Below are 21103 nucleotides of genomic sequence, written 5' to 3'. Positions count from 1 at the left end.
GGTGAGAGCAAGTCTTTAGTTAGACTGTTGTGGTGCAAGTCATAATGTGTGGGTGGTGGTGGTGATAATGGTGTGGATATCGACAGATTTGGTGCATGTCATGAAGTGCTAAAGAGGGTCGTGGTGGTGGTGAAAATATTATTGCTGAAGTGGGTAGTTATGGTGAAAGTCATGAAATGCTAAAAATGGATGGTAGTGATGGTGATGATGGTGGAGGCGGTGGTGGTGGTGGTGTTGGTGGTGGTGGTGGCGGGTAAGCATGCAAGTGCTTAAGTGCTAAGTTGTGATGCGGCATGAAGTGCTAAGAATGGGTGATGGTGTTGAGGCAAATCACAGATACTGGAAGACAAAAAGATGGTGAATATTATCAAGTGCTGAAGGTAACTGATGGTACAAGTAGAGTCAATTTTTAAAAGGTAAGGGACGGTGATACTGGCGGTGTAAAGGCTTCATCTCTTCAGTCCGATGACGTGTGTGTGTGTGTGTGTGTGTGTGTGTGTGTGTGTGTGTGTGTGTGTGTGTGTGTGTGTGTGTGTGTGTGTGTGCGCGCGCGCGCGCGCCATTCCTTTTTACCTCCATTCGATATTATTTCAGTTTAGGAAGGAGTTTTTGAACATAAGCTCTTGATTTTTCATATGAACCCCTTTCAAGATTCTTCTTAAAGTTGAATATAACCTTTTCACATATCAACTATAATCATGAAAAATATATGAATCTTAGTCCAGGGTTTAAGTGGATGATTTTGATAGAGCTCATAAATACTGAAGTAGGATGGTGTTGGTGGTGTAGGTCAAATCAGATATTATGAAGTGAAGTAGTTGGTAATAATGATGGTGGTGTAGGCTAAATTGTGTGTCATAAAGTGGTGGAGTAGTAATTGTAGTTGTTGTTGGTGGTGGTGGTGATGTAGGCTAAATTGTGTAACGTAATGAGGTGAAGATTATTGTTGTTAGTGGTGGCGTAGGGTAAATTATTTATGATAATGTGGTGAAACAGTAGTTGGTGGTAATGGTGGTGGAGGTGGTGATGAATGCTTAATTATATATTTAAAAGTGGTTATGAAAATAGTAGTATTTGGTGATGGTGGTGGTGTAGGTTAAATTGTGTATATAAAGCGATGAAGTATTTGGTGATAATGGAGGTGGTGGAGAATGCTAAATTACATACAAAAAACAGTGTAGTAGTAGTAGTTGTAGTAGTTGGTGTTGGTGATAATGTAGTAGTGTAGGTTAAATTTATAAAGTGATGGAGTAGTAAGTGATAGTCGTGGTGGTGTGGGCTATATTATATGTGACGTGGTGAAGTAGCTGGTGGTAGTGATGGTACTAGTAGTGGAAATTATGAAGAGCTGAAGGAGTGGCGGCAAGGCAAGGCACGGGAGGCACCTGCTGGACTCATAATGAACCCAGTTTGCACAGGTAAAAAATGTGTCCCAAGGAAACTCCGGTAAAGAAGTCCCGCGAGTTTCATCCAACGCCGTGGCAAGAGTTTCATCCCGCCAGTCTCATCCACCGTCGACTCTCCTCAAACTTGCGACAGGAAAACTGAATTTGAAGTTTGCATGAATAGCCGGTGTGGTTATGAGGCTCAACCACACAGGGGGAGAGGGGGGGATGACTCAACTCGCCCGTGATGCTGTGTCTTGAAACCAGGCAAGCTTTGATAATTTCTTCAGTCTCATGGCGTATTATTGCAACCACGCACACGATGGCACGGCGGGGTGTGATGTTTTGCCCGGTGTGTGTGTGTGTGTGTGTGTATGTGTGTGTGTGTGTGTGTGTGTGTGTGTGTGTGTGTGTGTGTGTGTGTGTGTGTGCGTGCGTGTGCACGCGTGTGCGTGTGCCCGTGCGCGTGTGCGTGCGTGCGTGCGTGCGTACGTGTGCGTGTGCGTGTACAAACTAATCTAAAATAGTTTAGATCTTCTTTTTGTGGCAGCTTCAGTGAATCTCTTTATTCAAATTATATGTCTAGTTTATTCTTGACGCCTCACAGTTAATTTATTCAGTTCAGGAAAGACATTGCGAACTGAAAGGGAATATCAAGACAATATCTAACTCCCTTATTTCAAAGTCTTTCCTTAGCTGAATAAAATTGTCTAATAGGAACAAAACAGACTGACAGCATTCATCAACCCCTTCATAACGAAAGGTCTTGATGTATGCCTGAGCCCTTAGCTTCTTGTTCCTAGCCATAGTGTGTTGCGTCCCTCTCTCTCTATATATATATATCATCATCATCATTGCCAGACGCCATGTATCCCAGACGGGGTGGCCAATGGCTTAGAGTTAATTGTTTTACAGGGAGGGGCACTAATCCTCCACCAACCCCACTTGACACGTAGGGATGCCAACAGCATCTGGTGTTCCCAGGCGGTCACCCATCCAAGTACTAACCAGACCCAACGTTGCTTAACTTCGCTGATCGGACGGGAAGCGGTGTACACAACGTGGTATATATATATATATATATATATATATATATATATATATATATATATATATATTCGGCATCCCTCAAGTCGGAAACCTCTACAACTCGGGATGGCACCAAAATATTCATTTAAAAGATCAAAATTCAAAAATTCCCAAAAATGCACATGTGAGAGAAAGAGAGTCGGCAAGAATCCCTCCAACTCGGCAAGATCCCGAGTTGTACAGTAATGTTAAAGTGTTTAGTGTTTAATTCCCTAAGTGATAAATACATTACAGTAAGGCCTTTATAGTGTTAATTGTGCTTTACATAGTGTACAGTGTCAAGTACAGTACAGTAAAGGTGTGCCCAAAAGTGATCTTTAGTCCCCCTAACACATCCAAAAACTACCAAAAGTCCTCCTCCATGCCTGCAATACACCCTACAACTGCATGGAATCATGGTAAGGCAGCTTTTACTATTTATTGTAAAAACTTTTAATTTTTTTCCATTTTTTCCATTTTTTTCCTTTTGTATGTGTGTGTGCTGGGGGGGAACATAAAGTTCATCCCTACAACTCGGCAAATAGGCTAACTCGGCAAGGCTTGCACATGTATTATGCCGAGTTGTAGAGGTTTTACTGTATATATATATATATATATATAAGCCTTTGTAGTACAGTGGTAAGGTGTGCGTTTTCGTACACTGAAGAACGAGGGTTCGCACCCCGCCAGGGTAACAAACTTTGGGAGCGTTCTTCAGGCCACGCGTGTACTGCATTGGCGGACACAATGGGTGAGGTGGTTGAACCAATGTCGCATACTGTAAAGTATGTTTGCACCCAGTCGGCTTGCGCGGGCCGATTACACTTGGTTCACAGACTACACACACATACAAAGCCACTACAATACACTTAAAAGCACTTCTCACCCTACCTACAATCTCTGCCAGACAGCCTAAAGTCCCGTCCAGACGATCGAGCAATGCCCGCGGGCACAAGCGAGCAGTTTGCCTGTTGACGGGCTCACCGCTTGTGCCCGCGGGCAAATGCGTAAATTGCCACGGGCAATTTACGCATTTGCCCGCGGGCACAAGCGGTGAGCCCGTCAACAGGCAAACTGCTCGCTTGTGCCCGCGGGCATTGCTCGATCGTCTGGACGGGCCTTAAGCCACTTGGTAGAGATACATTGGCTGTATCGTCCCCACTTCGGTCGCGATAGGCCGGTCCTGCAGTGGACACTCAAACGGCTGATGAGATGATATATAATATATATATATATATATATATATATATATATATATATATATATATATATAATATATATATATATATATAAATATTATATACATGCGCGAGTATATAGATAGATAGATTGATTGATAGATAGATAGATGGTTATATATTTATCTGTTCATTTTTCCTAACTGAGAGGCCGCTTTGTTTTCAGATTTTTATTGGGCATATCTATTTTTTTTTTTTAATCAACCACTTTCATATCCGAAATTGAATCTGGCTGTGCAACCCACCATTCTATGGTCACTTCTTATATTTACTTTGTTGATAACTGTGTCACATATGATCGTTTTATTCTTATCTGCTATAATGAACCCGATTTCATTCATTGTTTCTTCATTTAGACTTCTCCAGGTCTATTTTCTCCGTGTTCTTTTCTGGAAGAATGTGGTCATTATTCTCATGTCATATATTTCAGCAAAATTTACCACTGCTTCACCTCTTTTTTTTTTTTCTTCTTCTTTTTTTCTCCCATTCCGAATTTTTTCATACATTCTTCTCCATTTTTTTTTAATTTGCCAACCTCTTCTTTGAAGTCTCCCATGAGTACAGTACATGTGGTATTTTCATTTTCCATCATCTGGGAGATGTCGTCAGAGAATGTGTCTGTTTCTACATGTCAGCCTTGAGCAATCGGTGCAAATACTTGTACTATTTTCAGGGTGAATCGTTTGCATAGTCTAATTACAATCCATGTTACTCTGTCAGACACATTGTAGAATTCAACAAAGATGTTTGCAAGATTTCTGTTAATCAGAAATCCTACACCACTAACTCTTTCATTTTGACTCCCTCTGTTGTAAAATAGGCGGTTGCTGTGGAGCTGATTTAATTTTTCTTTTCTGTGGATCTCACTCAGACCTACAATATCCTAACTAATGTTTTCTATTTAGTCATTAAGGTATCAAATTTGTTATCTTCTGTGAGGCTTCTTACACTGTACGTGTAGATCTTCATGGATTTCAGTTTGTTTAATACCCCGGTCTCTGATTTGCCGAGACAGTGCCTGCACACTTTTGGTGGCGCGCTGCCCGTGAGCACAGGAGGCAGTCCGGTTGGACTAGTAAACGATGATCTAACAGGAAGGCTTTGGAAACATTAACAGTAAAACTCATGTTTGGTTGGGGGGATTGTGGCAAATAATCTCTCCTCCCTCCGACATATTTTCTGGTGAGATGTAACTATTTTGTCACCTTATTTCATATACTCGGTGGACCCCTACATATATCTACTTGGGGTCCCACGGCCCGCTCCGTCTAAGACGGTACCTCGTATTATCTGCAAGGCCTTCCCTCATCCGCCACCCGGGAACGCGCCAGGTAGCAGTGGGATCCCGCCCCTGCGTATATATTGGTCTATCTCTGTCTGTCTGTCGATCTATCTATCTGTCTGTCTGTCTGTCTGCCTACCTACCTACCTACCTACCTACCTACATACATACTTACATACGGTATCTGTCTGTCTTCCTACCTACCTACAAACATATATACCTACCTATCTGACTGTCTTCCTACCTACCTACTCACATATCTACCTATCTTTGTCTATTTATTCCTATGGCTATTATGGTGGATACCGCTTGCTCGTCTTAATTTTGGGGGGTACAACCCTCTCCCCTACCGTGGATGGCACGCACCACCCGTCCACCTACACAGTCGTATCCCTCTTTTGTCTAACTTCTAATGTAATATGTAATCGGCACACAATTAGCCAGCGTCAGAAATGTCATTAACAGTTATCTTTTTTCATGGAGTTCGTCCAGGAGTGTTTAAAAAAATTATTCTTGATCTAGAATGAACAGCTTTTTGCTGACTCTCGACCTTTTCTTTTCCCCATTCGTAAAAAATTGTTGTAGACAGACAGATCTCTAGGTTTCGAATGACTTGTACTGAGAAGGGGAAAAAACACTCATTACTAATTTTGATCAAAACTAGTGAGTTTCAGGGTAGGAAACAATAGGTAACTGAGATTTACAAACTTATGTACAATACGTTATGTTAAATAGTACTGTAATTTTACCCCTCAGAGAAGAACTGTGGACCTATTAATGTCTTGGGAGCCATAATGCTGTTGGGATTTTTATTCACCTATAACACTGTGCGAAGCTAATTGTCATACTCGTACTTTTATTGACTACAACAACCCTCGCTGATTTTGGAGGCTGTCGGTGATAAACATTTTTTTTTTTCCTTTTTATTACGTGACTCGGCCATAAGAAAAAAAAGACCACTATCCCACACTGCAGAAAAGGTCTATAATAACTTGCAGGGATAAATAAATTCGTATTAAACATAACAGAATACACTGCAGTGCCTTCCACGAGATATGGCCTCATCTCCCCCCAGTAACAGAGCTGGAGGAAACAATATGGCCAGTAAATGTAGTGGATTCCAATAAGCGCTACATTACGACACTGCCACCGATATTATTCCTCGAAATTTTACTAAAGTGGATATAACAGTTTAGCGGGCATACAATGATAAGATGTACCGTAAAATATAATGGCGGCAGCTGCTGATATAACGCAGAACGCATGGTAACTGGGTATGCTATTGTGTGGAGAGGAACGAATGGAAACGCAAGAGAAGAGGATAAATACATTAGATCGGTTGGACTATTACAGAAAAAGCAGCTGTACTCTTTTTACTTTAACCTGACATAAAACTGCCATTTCTCTATTTTTTAAGCTTAACTGTAGCAAGAAATCAACACTAGAATATGGACCTAGTCACAAAAACGTGAAAAAGATGTAGAGTCGTAGCACTGTCTTCTTTAACTTGGCCTAAAATCGCCATAACTCCGCACTGAATACTGAGCTGTAGCAAGAGACTAACACTATAACACCAGTAACAAACAAGTGCTGTGAGAAGGATGTGGAGCCGTAGCATTGTCTTTTTCTGTCACTATGCTACGAGAAATAAGTTGCAAAAAGACGAAAAGATGGGCCAAATTAAAGTAATGGGAGTGTAGGCAGCTCTGTCCTGTGGTAAGGTTACACTAGGAGGGGACAGTGACCTTTATAAGTAGGTCCACCCCCCCCCCATGCAGTTTATAAAGTCTGGCCTGGGAATCTGGGTGGAAAGGTTAAAAAGAAAAGTATAACACCGTACTGGAACCTGGAATAAAATGGATCCTGAGTACTTTAGTCATTGCTGCAGTTAAAGTACCAACCCCTTATATGTCATAGGCCTGTCTGTTCTTTTCCTTTATGCTTATTTCTTGCCTTTCTGTACTGTGTCTCACTTTGGCTAAGATCTGTCATAATATCTTCTCTTCTAATTACCACAAGATGTGTGTATTTTGAGTAGGAAAGACGTTTTGAATTGGCACTTATTAATGGTTTCACAAGGTTGTGGATTCTACTTAGTACTTTGAGTTTCGTTTCATGTGGTTTCCAACACATCCACACCCATACCTACACCCACACCCACACCACCACCCAAACCTAAACCCACACCCACGCACACACCCAATTAATCTCGCTCCTCTCACACATTCTCTCACAAATTCACACTCCTGGAAATACACACACACACACACACACACCCACACACACACACACACACACCTCCTTGTACTTTCCCAAATGAATTCCTCCCGGGATTCCGCTTCACGCCTGGCCCACCTTCTCCATTAATCTCCCTCCACAGTATCAATCATTCTGCCCTTCTCCTGCACACAAGTTCTTTCAGTTACAGTTCCTCCATGTCTTTCTTCACTTTACTGCGACGGCTTTCTCGTATGCCCCTAGTGAAAGAAGACAAGGCATCAGGAACATCAATCTGTCTATCTACCTATCTCTATATATCTCTGTCTCTTGCCTGACGCCTTAATCCCATGTGGGTTGACCACAAACAAATCGAATACACGTTTCCCTGTCCTCTCCCTATTGACTGCCCTCTCTCTAATTCACACACCCTTCTCGCATGCAACTCTCCACTCCGTCCTTCCGTATCATCCTTGGTCTCTCCCTCTTCCTCTCCCTGTCCACCCTACTCACACACACTACACTCCATCTCTCCATATCACGCTTGGTCTCCTCCTCCTCCTCTGTTTCCCGACCTCACTCACATGTACTCTTCTCGTCAGTCTCTCAATCCTCATCCATCAGAGACATTTTGTAAGTCATCTGAAGAGTTTACTGGATGTCGTGTTGATATACCTCGTTAGTAGCAGTTTCGTATGGGTCAAAGAAAATAGTCTTCCAGGAGCAGAAATACGATGCCAAGGATGACTCTGTGTTGAAGGATATGCACTTGAACAACAGGCATTTTTTCCACGCCTGCCCAAACTCTCTTTACCAATCTCTTCGTTCACTTTCACTCTTGCATGTTCATTGTCTGTCCCTCTCTTATTTACTGGATATGTTTCCTTTCATTCATTTCCGTAGTCTCTCTCTCTCTCTCTCTCTCTCTCTCTCTCTCTCTCTCTCTCTCTCTCTCTCTAGTATCTATCGATCCACCCATCTGCCACCTCGCGGCATATGGAAGACATTTTTAAATTTCAAGATTTCTATGCATCCGTCGTCTAATCATTTTTACCCCATTAATATCTTAGAGGCCTGAGGCTAGTACACTAAGACAAGACTACTGGTGTTTTTGTTGTTGTTTCTGCGTTTTTTTTTTTTTTTTTTTTTTTTTTTTTTTTTAAGGTACCAAAAAATTCCCATGAGTGATATCTGCTGTCATCTGAGTCTGCTGATTTGACATATGGTTTGGCTCATTATATCACTTATTTGGCATTAACTTCCTGCAGGTTGCATAAATCTGGCATTCATATACCATTACTCAGAAGTGTTTGTTAATATGGAGATAGTTTTTTGTGCGGCCGAGAGACAGTCGTGGTGTGGTGATAGTGGCAATAGTAGTAGTAGTAGTAGTAGTAGTAGTAGTTGTTGTTGTTGTAGTAGTAGTAGTAACAGCAGTAGTCGTTGTTGTTGTTTTTGTTGTCGTTGCCCCAAGTTCATCTAAAATGTGAACTCAATGGACTACAAGCTGAAGTTGCTCTCCTCCTGCAGTCCTCGTTTGGGGGATAGGGATGTAAGTGAAGAACATTTGTGTACCTAGGCAGTTGAGCCGCCCTGTTATATCAGTGCCACCACATGAAGGCGTCCCTCTCCAGCACCTTGTAATTCTAAAGCTGGGAAACGTGTAATGGAATACCTGCCAGACACAAGAAGAATCACCTCTGGCCTGACCCACGTCCCTCTTGCCGGAACTTTTGCCTCACCAAGTACTTAGAGTGATTAATGGCGACAGGGATGCTGGGGGAGATTAGGCTACAGTGGAAATGATCTCAGAGTAACTTTAGTTCGTTTACTTTAACTAAAATACTATGGCTACATATCTTTTCCATAGCACCTCTTCATGACTAGCATCATATAGGGTTAATCTCTTCATACAGTTCAGTGTTAAAGACAGACAGATGGTAATTTTATGTTGATTTAAACTGAACAGAGTACACACCCTCTAAAGACGTAAAACAAAACCTTCAGCTCAGCACCATATCAGCCCCATTGAGATCACCTGGTGCGATGGAGTGTAATTCTAGCGGCGTCTCTTTCATTTGCTCTTGAGATATTAAAGTGAGTTACCAAAATACCTATTAGGAAAGGACTTGTGACCTGTTATTATAATGCGAAAATACTATCTATACATCATCCAATCCTTTTTCGCCTACTAAGCTTTAGGGACCTTGCCTAAGCTACTTAATCGAGACATTCAATGAGAAAGCGGGTAGTTGCTTTCCCTGAGATGCATCAAGGAGACGCGGAGTGGCTTTAAGTCACTGTCCTCTAATCCACAGGACGAGGGTTCGAATTTCCTCTCTCGTGGCATTTATTAACCTCAAACACACCCTGGACTTCTGCGGTACACCTTGACGGGTTCCTAATGATTTGTCGGTGGGAGGTGAGGGGGAGTGCGTTCCGTCTTGTGTTCTATCATTGACGCCACAGATGAAGGGAGATTGCCACTGTCGTCATATGGGACTACACAGGTCGCTTATTCCTGAATGTGTATAGGGGCCAACTTTTTCCTCTTCCTGCGTGATCCCTTGTTGCTCTCGGCTTTAAACCTTGATAACTTTCAATGAGCCCTAAACTCCTCTCGGATGTAAACCCTTATGGACCAGGATTATCTGGGATGATTTAACTCATCAGTCCACCAGTCGTCCGTTCGATAATACTTTATGGCTGCCACCTACCTTGGTAAATGGTTTTCTAGATTACAAAAATCGCTAAGCTTGTCATTCAGTGTTATCACTTGAACGTAACACTACATCAAATAAGGGATATTGGTCGCCACACCTACCAGAATGATTACCAATTGTCCATACTCAGTGGTAGGTGAAGGTGTGTGGTGGCTTCTAGTGTGCAAAGAAGGACTGATTATACAGAAGCAAGGAACAAAGCATCTATTTCATTTCTATTTACCTATAGCCAGACGCCACAATCCCGTTAGCGGTGGCCGTTTGTCTTTGAATTAGTTGTTTACGGTGAGGGGCACAAACCCTCCGCCAGCCCACTTGTTGACACGTAGGGAACACATACCTTTTTTATGGTTACCACCCGGCGTTGTACATGGTTTCTTGGCTTTACGTTGAGTGTCATGGGGCTTGTCACTCAATGTAAAGTCATCTGAAAAGGAAAGAAGAGTGGTAAAATGTGACAGGAAAGCTGGGTGAAATAGGAAGAGAGAAGGGCAGACACAGATAAAGAATGATAAAGGTGAAGAAGTAGACAGCACTATACCAAGTGAGTGGATGATGGTCGCCAGCACCTACCTCTCCCAACCAGAGAATCAAAGCCATTTTTTTTTAATCCATTCAAAGAAACTATAAAGCAGTTGAGTAAAAGGTTTATCCTCTTTGTTATAATCTAAGAAATGTGTACTGTGTGTTTGGGAAAGTGTACGCCGTAGATAGGAGGCGATGGAAATATTAGGATGCATATTTCAGGATTAAGTATACTCTGTTCACGTTAACTAAGTGAAAACTTACCATCTCTCCGTCTTTATTTCCGACCTGTAGCAATAGATTAACACTGGAATATGCTGCTAGTCACGAAGATAACTCTGGAAAGGATGCTGAGTTGTAATATTGTCTTATTTTATCACTGACCCACAGAGAATAAGCTGCCCCAGGTCGATAATCAACCCCTAGGTAAAGCGAATGAATTATGGCTGTGTAAATTAAAGACTGAGATTGCTTGTTACCTTTCGTAGTAAAGTGCTGGACAGAAAATGGATGGTGTGTAGATGGGAGTCGGCCATATACGCGTCTTGAAAGGAGGAACACATTGTCATAAAGTTGAGAGAGAGAGAGAGAGAGAGAGAGAGAGAGAGAGAGAGAGAGAGAGAGAGTTCAATACATGCAACGGTTTTCGAAATACATATAATAGTACTAATCTAAATATCGGTCTGTTAAGATTATTCTGAATATTACAGTTGTGAGGTAGAGCCAAAATTTCGAAGATACGAATGATGAGTTGACGATTGTGTATTTCTCGGGTCATGCTGTATATATTGCTTCCAATTTCATACTTACGCTTTCCATGTTCCTTGACCCTCCCTCACCCTCTGCTTAGGTTGGATAAAGGTTGATGATGATGATGATGATGATGATTATGATTGTTGTTATTGTTATTATTATTAGTATTATTATTTATTATTATTTATTATTATTATTATTATTATTATTATTATTATTTATTGTTACATTTTCTTTTTCCTCTTTTTCCTGATGAGACAGGGGAAGAACAGAAAAGTGTTGTGTAAGAGGACAGAAGAGAGTGTAAATGAGCTTGATCGACGGTGTGTCAAAGGAAGAATGAAGCAGAAAACAGCTAAGACGATGGTTGTTGCAGCGCTTGTGGCACGACTAAGTTACAGGTAAAATGTGTGCTTGAAGAAGGAAACTAAGACCAACAAGATAGCCCATAAATTGCTCTCATATACCTTGCCTCACGCGCCGCTGGTAAAAATATTTCAGTGCTTTGCCGGCAAGGGGAAGGTCACGTCTCCGGCACAATGGCTCATCAGAGAGGGTGGAGAGGGTGTGGTGTGTGGGTGGAGAGGGTGTGGTGTGTGGGTGAAGAGGATGTGGTGTGGGCGTGATGTGGTGTGGGGGTGGAGAGGATGTGGTGTGTGGGTGGGAAGGCTGTGGTGTCGGGGTGGAGAGGATGTGATGTGTGGGTAGAGAGTATGTGGTGTAGGGGTGGACCTCTCATGTCAGATCACTTGCTAAAACCGCCTCAAAGAAACTTGGATTATTGTACAGAGTCCGTAACTTCTTCGCCGATGAGCAGTTAGCTATATATAATTTATAAGAGTCATGTGCGCTCTCAGCTTGAATATTGCTCACCCTTGTGGAATGGTTGTGGAGAGGTTGCATTAAGACAACTAGACAAAATTCAGAACAAAGCTGTTAGAATCATTAACAACCCTGTCATTACATATAAACTACCTCCCCTGCAAGTAAGAAGGAATGTTGCCTCCCTTGCATTATTTTAGATATTTTTTTGGCAAATGCTCAGACGAAGTTGCGTCCATGGTGCCACCTCTTCATGCCTTCCCTCGTTCTGGTAGCGCTCATGACTGGAATGTCACTCAGCCATATTGCAGAACTTCTGCCTATCAAAATTCTTTCATTCCCCGAACTGCATCTCTCTGGAACTCGCTTCGCCAGAGTTGTTTCCCTCCAAATTTCAACCCACAGCTGTTCAAGTCTAACTGTTACATATATTTTATAAACAGAGGACACTAGTAATCTGGTGTATGGATTATTATTTTTTTTTTTTACTCATTTGTTTTTCCTCTGTTCTGTTATTTATTTAAAAAAAAAAATGTAGTGTGTGGGTGGAGAGGATGTGGTGTGGGGGTGGAGAGGATGTGGTGTGGGGGTGGAGAGGATGTGGTGTGGGGGTGGAGAGGATGTGGTGTGTGGGTGGAGAGGATGTGGTGTGGGGGTGGAGAGGATGTGGTGTGGGGGTGGAGAGGATGTGGTGTGTGGGTGGAGAGGGTGTGGTGTGTGGGTGGAGAGGATGTGGTGTGGGGGTGGAGAGGATGTGGTGTGGGGGTGGAGAGGATGTGGTGTGGGGGTGGAGAGGACGTGGTGTGGGGGTGGAGAGGACGTGGTGTGAGAGTGGGGAGGATGTGGTGTGAAGGTGGGGAGGATGTGGTGCGGGGGTGGAGAGGGTGTGGTATGAGGGTGGAGAGGATGTGGTGTGGGGATGGAGAGGGTGTGGTGTGAGAGTGGAGAGGATGTGGTGTGGGGGTGGAGAGGGTGTGGTGTGAGGGTGGAGAGGATGTGGTGTGAGGGTGGAGAGGATGTGGTGTGGGGGTGGAGAGGATATGGTGTGGGGGTGGAGAGGAGGCGGTTTTGTGTGTGTGTGTGTGTGTGTGTGTGTGTGTGAGAGAGAGAGAGAGAGTGAGTGTGTGTGTGTCGGTGTGTGTGTGTGTGTGACACACACACACACACACACACCTCGTTGTGGGCGAGTTGGTCAGAGTAGACCGAAGTTCTGCTGACGACGAGAAGCGAAAAGTAGAGACTGGAAACGAAGCAGATGATACTGAGGGATTCGATGGAGAAGATTACTGAAATGTACTACAGATGAGAAGAACAGCTGTTGTATGTTGGCGGGAAAGATGTGAAGAAGATAGCTGGGTTGTAGAAGAAAAGGGAAAGAAGATAGGAGAGTCGACGTGTAGGGATTAATTTTTTGAAAGAAGAAAAGTGGTGAAAGGCAAAGAGAATGGTTTAAGAATCAGGTTGTGAATAAAGGCAAAAGAAAGATGGAAGGATTGTGAAGATGAGTTTGTGGAAACAAAAATACACGAATGAAAGATTGCAGGGCTCTGGGGTCGAAATAGAGAGAAGAGTGTTTGGCGTAGGTTGTGAGCGAAAAGGGAATGAAACTGAATATGATTTGTTTGAGGCTTAATTTGAAGACGAAAGGCAATATAGAGAAAGAGGGGTTCAGGGCTTCAGGCTATGGACGAAAAAATGCTGAGAGAAGAACTGTAGGGAACAGGTCGTCGATGAAATGAAAAAATAAAAATTGAGGCACATGGAACGAGTGAATGGAGACTGATGGATATAATACTGAAGGGCTGAGAAGGAATGTCCGAATCAGTAAGAACGGGAAAGTAGGGAGATGAGTGAAGAACTGCGAGTAGAAATTAGACTTAAAGGTCACTTCTCCTCGTGGAAGCTGTGATGAAATATTGTCTCTGCCTACACTTCAGTCCATCCGAGTCTCTCAGTATATACTCCCTCACTAAGATGATGCATTAGCTTAATCTTTAACGTCTTTACACTATTTTACTTAAATCTGGATTATCCTCTTTAAGAAAAGGGATCAGAGACAATCTTCACTACAGAAAGAAACGTCTACCCAAAGGTATGAGTAAATACAGGAGTCCAGCTGTAAAAATAAACTAATAAACAACGCAAATTAAAATAAATAAACAAATAAAAATCCTCCACAGGTTGATAGAGAGAGAGAGAGAGAGAGAGAGAGAGAGACCGACCGACCGACCGACCGATCGACCTCGTTGTGGGCGAGCTGGTCAGAGTCATGGTCAGAGAAGACTGAAATACTGCAGTCGACGAGAAACGAAAAGTAGAAAGACTGGAAACGAAGCAGAAGATACTGATGGATTCAAAAGAGAAGATTACTAAAATGTACTACAGATGAGAGGAACAGCTGTTGTATGTTGGCGGGAAAGATGGAAGAAGATAACTGGGTAGTAGACGAAAAGAGAAAGAAGGTAGGAGAGTCGACGTGTAGGGATCAATTTTTAGAAAGAAGAAAAGTGGTGAAAGGCAGAGAGAATGGTTTAAGAATCAGGTTGTGAATAAAGGCAAAAGAAAGATGGAAGGATTGTGACGATGAGTTTGTGGACGGAAAGGAAAGGAAAAAACACGAAAGAAAGATTGCAGGGCACTGGGGTCGAAATAAAACGAGTCAAGAGAAGGGTTGTTTGGCGTAGGTTGTGAGCGAAAAGGGAGTGACACTGAGTATGATTTGTTTGAGGATTAGTTTGTAAACGAGAGGCAATATAGAGAAAGAAGGGTTGAGGGCTTCTGTGTAGGCCTATGGACGAAAAAAAGAAATGCTGAGAGAAGAATTGTAGGGAACAGGTTGTAGACGAAATGAATGAAAATAAAAATAGAGGCACATGCAAAAAGAGTGAATGGAGACTGATGGATGTAATATGAAAGGGCTGAGAGGGAATGTATGAATCAGAAAGAGCGGGAAAGTAGAGAGATGGGTGATGAACTGATCGTAAAAATTAAGAATAAAAAAGTATCAAAATTAACTCTGATTTAAAGGTCATTTCCCCTCGTGAAAGCTGTGATGAAATTTTGTCTGTGTCTAAGCTGTTCAGTCCTTTGAGAGGCTTACGACACTCAAGTATTTTGCCTCCGAGTCTCTCATTTTTAACTCCCTTACTAAGATGATGCATTAGCTTAATCTTCAACATCCTTACACTATTTTACTTAAGCTTGGATAAACCTCTCTCAGGAAAGGGATCAGAGACAGTCTTCATTATACACGACAAAAGGCAACGTTTCCCGAAAGGTACGAGTAAATATAGGAGTCCAGCTGTAAAAGTAAACTAATAAACAACTCATTAAGATAAATAAATAAATAAAAAATAAAAATCCTCCACTGGTTGATGGAGAGAGAGAGAGAGAGAGAGAGGGAGGGAGAGAGAGGAGTGGCTAGCGAACCAGTGGTGGGGTTCGGTGCTCGCAAATTTACTAACTGCAGTCGATTTGGAAACTTTTTCTTTTTCTGGATGGTCTGGGCAGGATAGGTTAGTTTAGCTTTTGTCTGTTGGGGTTAGGTAAGTTTAGGTTAGGTTAGGGTTAGGTAGGTTAAATTAGGTTTGTTTGTTGGGGATAGGTTAGGTTAGAGTAAGTTAAGGTTGTGAGGGTTAGGTTAGGGTATGTTCGATTAGGGTTAGATAGGTTAAGTTTGACTGTTAGGATGATAGATGTAGGTTATGGTTAATTTTGATAAGTTACGTTAGGATAAGTGCTTTGGTAGGGTCTTTGGAGATAGATAAGGCTAAGTTTGGTTTCCAGTGCTGAAGTACGAGATCATGCTGGTGTGTGTGTATATATATATATATATATATATATATATATATATATATATATATATATATATATACAAATAGCGACAGATAGGATGATGTCGATAGATACGAGCAGATAGATGGATGGATTGTAACCTCCAGAAGTTCTACACATTTCACAGCAGACCCTTGTATGATCAATTTACATACCCATTTACATTTGTACAAGGATTTTACTGTAGGGCGATTTACCAGTCATTCGTTCAGTCATTTATTAAACCTGTCACTGTAATATTCACATTCACTTGTTATCAGTACGTTGAAGCACCAAAGGCAAATAATCTCCAAATGTTGACGTTAAGAAAGTACAGCATTTAACCATTTTTATCCCAGGAAATGCGGAATGGTCTTGATTACGAACTCGCTTCCAATGCAGATGATACATATGCCTAATTTCCTCTGTGGCCTCCACAGTCCACAGATCTGCGACTGGTAATTCCCCCAGTCATGACCTCCGTAATTACTACCTGACGCGAATTGTAGAAAATGAAATTAATTTCTCGAAGTAAATGCAGTATATGGTTAACATCTGCTGATTTATCGATGTTATTCACATTGTCACTATCATCACCATCATCACCATCAATATCTTCATTATCATCATCATCATCATCATATCATCATCAAGCTTGCACCATTATCATCATCTTAACCTTTCATCTCACTCTGGTGGTGGAGAGGGTCGCCTTCATGTGGTGGCATCGATATAAATGGGCAATGGGACTACAAGAAACATCCCTTACCTCCCTTCCCATTCCTCGCAAGCAGGATGGTGGGCTGCGGGAGTAGGGCAGTTTGAGCCTGCAGTCGACTGGGTTTACATTCAATGAGCCTGGGGTTGCAACTACTACTACTACTGCTACTACTACTACTACAACTACTACTACTACAACTACTACTACTACAACTACTACTACTACTACTACTACTAATACTACTACTACTAATACTACAACTACTACTACTACTACTACTAAAGTACAATGTGAGGTAGGATCTAAAGGCAGGGAAAGTGAGAGTAAAAAAAAAGTGAGAGAACTATCATCAGTATGCTCCTAGTTCGGCATCATTAAAAAGGAGTACAAAGGAAAGCAAACTGCAACAGACCTGCTTGTCCTATGCTGTTTATTATGAAGTTATAACTAATAAAACCATTCTATGAGTTAAAGACATGAACACAAAGCAGGAAGGCTTCCCCTCCCCTCCAGCCCAACTACCCGCTAGCCGGAGCCGTCAGGAAATGGTGAGAAGGACCATCACATAGCAATGAAAATCTGTCATGAAATTTTCATGGGAAAGAAGGAATGAAAATCGTTCCCTAAGCTCCAACTTAACTCTAAAGGGAAATCAACACGAAGCTGGCAGTATGTACCGCACAGTGCTTAATTATCTCCCACCTTCAGCTAGGCTACGCTACGCTGTATAGTATTTGTGTGTGTGTGTGTGTGTGTGTGTGTGTGTGTGTGTGTGTGTGTGTGTGTGTGTGTGTGTGTGTGTGTGTGTGTGTGTGCGTGCGCGCGCGTGTGCGTGCGTGCGTGCGTGCGTGCGTGCGTGCGTGCACACATTCCCAAAATATCTCGAAAAGTTAGGCCAAGTTAAGATGAAAAGAATTTACTTTCTTTTCACCTTAATTTTCTTCCACTGCGAATTTCCTTCGTACATTTTTTGAGACAGCCAAACACTGGCTTATGTTACAAATCCCGACCCTGTCGAAGCGAACATGTGTGAGGCAAGAAATTATAAAACAGATAAACACAGATGGCCATCTCCCTCTCTACCCCTTAACCTACCTGACACACACCCATTAATCTCGACTTAGGATCAGCTGGTGACAATGAAGCAAAAGGAGGAGAAGAAAATGAAGAAGAGGAAAAACTGCTATACACAGAGAGAGTCCCAAGAGTGGCCTCTAAAGCTGCTAAAAGTAGGCATCAGGATGAGATTAGAACAAAAGCACAGGAAGCATGAAAAACTACAATGAAAACTTAGAGTGATGGGAGAGAAAAGAAATTGCAGAAAAGGGAAGAGATGAGGAGTGAAAATAGGAGAGGAGAGTGAAGTATGTGAAGCTCCTTGAAACCTTTTAATGTAGGCCTGACTTGTGTAGTACCAAAGATCCTTTGTGGGGCGTGGAGTGAATAAGCAGAGGTTTTGAGAGAGTGTGTGTTGCTCAAGTGAATCATTAAATTTTGCAAAAAGTCACGACAAAGTACCCCTAAAAGCATAATTAATTTTTATATAAGTGAATCAAATATGGTCCTGGTTCGTGCGAGTGTGGGGCAAGGCAGTGCTCCAGGAACTAGATATAAGCAAAGACATAAGTGTGAACAGCAGAGAACAGATTTAGGTGGCTGGCAGGCGGGACAGTGCCTCGGGACACAACATTTCTGCTGAGAGGAGCAGACATTCACACGACCATGGACAGCAAAAAGAATCTGGTGAGTAGAAGTAGCTAGGATGGGGAGACTGTGAGTGTACAAGACAAGGGACTTTCACATGCCTAAGCATAAATTAAAAATGCCAGTTAACTTCTGTTCGATATCTAGCAATAATTAATGCTTATCCCTTGCTGCGGGGGGATAATTATCATGGTTATTCTGTAGCAAGAACTCAAGTAAACATATGATACTCATAAGTGAATCATTACAGAACATTAAGTGTTTGTAATTATATGTAACTGAATTAAACCTCCATGACTGAGTGACTTGTTTCCATTTGTGTTGCTAAAGTAATGTAACTGTCTGTTACTAAGATGGTACTTGTAAATTAGAAAACGTATCTGTGTTTTGGAACCTCTGTGTGTGGAACAATTTTCATTATTACTCCAGGAGGGAATTGAGGCTGAAAAGGATTCATAATGTCACATTGTCCCAACTTTAATGTTACAGATTCTCACTAGACTTGTCTTTGCACTCCCTGCAACTACTGTTTTCACGCTACCTATCTAGATAACTAGCAGTCATATATCGTCCCTATTAAAGATGAGTATGAAACACGTAAATGGTTACTGAGGGAGCGTAGGGCATGACTCTTTATCAGTTCCTAATAGTCGGTCTGCATCTTCCAGATGCTGACAATTGGCCACTTGAGAGTTTTGGGCTACAAATACGTAGAAAATATCAATAGAGATAAAGTATGATATATCAAATATCTACGGTAGTACCTGCTGAATAATGTTATGCTGAAGTTTAGCCGCAAATAAGGAATATAATAAAGAATTTCTCAAACATTATGAAAAGTTGAGCGATCTTCGATACTGTATTTTCCTTATTTTCGGCAAAAATGAGGCATGGCATTGTTCAGCAGGTACTTGATATCATGTCAAGGCCATTTTGACACACTATTTATCTATTTAAAGTGCGATTTTTACTAATACTGTGAAGTTACTGTAGATCATTTAAACTTCCTTATAACCCCAAACTCCCAAGTGGTCGATTTCTTCATGTTCTCCGAGGAAGTGATCACCATATGTTACCTGTTTTTCTTAATTCACACTAGGGCATAATTCGATAAACCCAAGCCATACATTGTCAAAGCTTCAGGAACCCCGTCTTTAGCTCCCGTTATAACAGTGCCGCAGGTGTTTAATCCTTATGGGGAGATTTTTATGGCTAGCTGTGGGGCGTCTCTGGTAGTCAGTGGGAGCAGGACTGTTTCCGCTATCACTTCATCTGCATGCAGATAGTTGATGATGCTCACCTTCTCGCCGAGTTACAATTGGCGTTGCAGAGGCCAGCCATTGCATCGCCGGCGTCCGTGTCACTCAGGCTGATTCGCTGTCCATTTCCATCAAGTTATGTGTCCACCACCGTCAGTGTCCATTAGCAAATCCCCGGAGAGAGAGAGAGAGGGGGGGGGGGGGAGAAAGACACACACACACACACACACACACACACACACACACACAAAATCCATTATACAGAGTGATTCAAAAATAGTTCACTAGAAATTCATCAAGTGATATCACATGTGTTGTGGGAAGGGCTCAGTCTGCTGGTGTGGGTGTGGCCGTGGGAGAAGGGAAAAAATAATGCACTAAGTCGCCCTGTGGAGTGGAAGAGGAGATGAATATATGGACCAGACTGTGTGTTTGTCATGGTAACCAGTTTAATAAATGTTCCAACACTAGTTCGTCCTTTACTACATGAAAAACAAAGCGAAATATTTCATTTGGAAGTTGGGAAAACAGCATAAAATAGATATTAAAAAGTTTGGATTTTGTTGGGATTGGGTTTGTATAATAAGAGACTGACGAGGAGAGTGTATGTGAATGAGGTGGAAGGCAGAGGGGGAGAGGTAGACCAAGGATGAGGCGGATGGATGGAGTGAAGAGATACATGAGAAAAGGGAGGTGTGCGTTGGAGGGGAAGACCAGGGATGAGGTAGAGGGACGGAGTGCGGATATATGAGACAGGGCTGTGAGTTGCAGGGAGGGCAGTCATATGGCAGAGGACCGTGTTTCTGTATGGCCAAAACATAAAGGACTAGGACGTCTAGCAATAGATAGATAGATAGACAGATAGATAGATGGATAGATGGATAGATAGACATAGATAGACAGATACTGTATAAGCGCTGACTACAAATTCTGACAAAGGTATCGAATGTGGAGAGTAGTGCCGTTCATTGGGGAGTCTATTGTCAGTGAAGGTAGGGATGCTCTCTCTCTCTCTCTCTCTCTCTCTCTCTCTCTCTCTCTCTCTCTCTCTTTCTCTCTCTCTCTCTCAATTGCCTCCATACACTGCCCGGCCACCATACATTTTCTCCACACCCCCACCGCCGGCGCCTACACATTCCCCTTCACTACGAATATTTCTTTTATATTTTGGTCTACCAAGAAACTAGTACATTTAGCCAAGGAGACACCTCTTAAATGCAAAGGTTATATACACTCCTTATTAACAGCTTCAGGGGCCAGAATACAAGATTACAAATTCATAATTAGGTTTATTTATTTGTTTATTTATTTGTTTGCCTTTGTACTATGAGAAATCTCCAGTCAGCTGCATAAAGTGGTCTGTATACAAATAGGTAGACAGATGTTGTAGAAGATAGATAGACAGATAAATGGATAAGGGTATAGATATGGATAGATAGATATAAATCTCTCACTGTAATGAAGTCTTTTTCACAACGAAGACTTATTCACTGCAATGACCCAATTTCGTTACGGTCACCCCCTTTGTCGCTACCATGATCTTTTTTTTTTTATTACACTTACCTTTTTTGTTTATTTTGTTACCATCAAACT

At 42.0% G+C, this 21103-nt stretch overlaps 1 pseudogene; it reads right to left on the bottom strand.

Moving 5' to 3' along the window:
* Positions 1 to 2344: 2344 nt before the first annotated feature.
* Positions 2345 to 2463, bottom strand: LOC145416846 (5S ribosomal RNA; annotated as a pseudogene).
* Between the last annotated feature and the right edge of the window lie 18640 nt (positions 2464 to 21103).

This window comes from Coenobita brevimanus, chromosome 107 (genome assembly GCF_032717465.1).
Source record: "Coenobita brevimanus isolate Jiangsu-jjx chromosome 107, ASM3271746v2, whole genome shotgun sequence".
Classification (NCBI taxonomy): domain Eukaryota; kingdom Metazoa; phylum Arthropoda; class Malacostraca; order Decapoda; family Coenobitidae; genus Coenobita; species Coenobita brevimanus.
The sequence above is the reverse complement of the archived record's forward strand: the minus strand, read 5'-3'. Positions and strand labels throughout refer to the sequence as shown.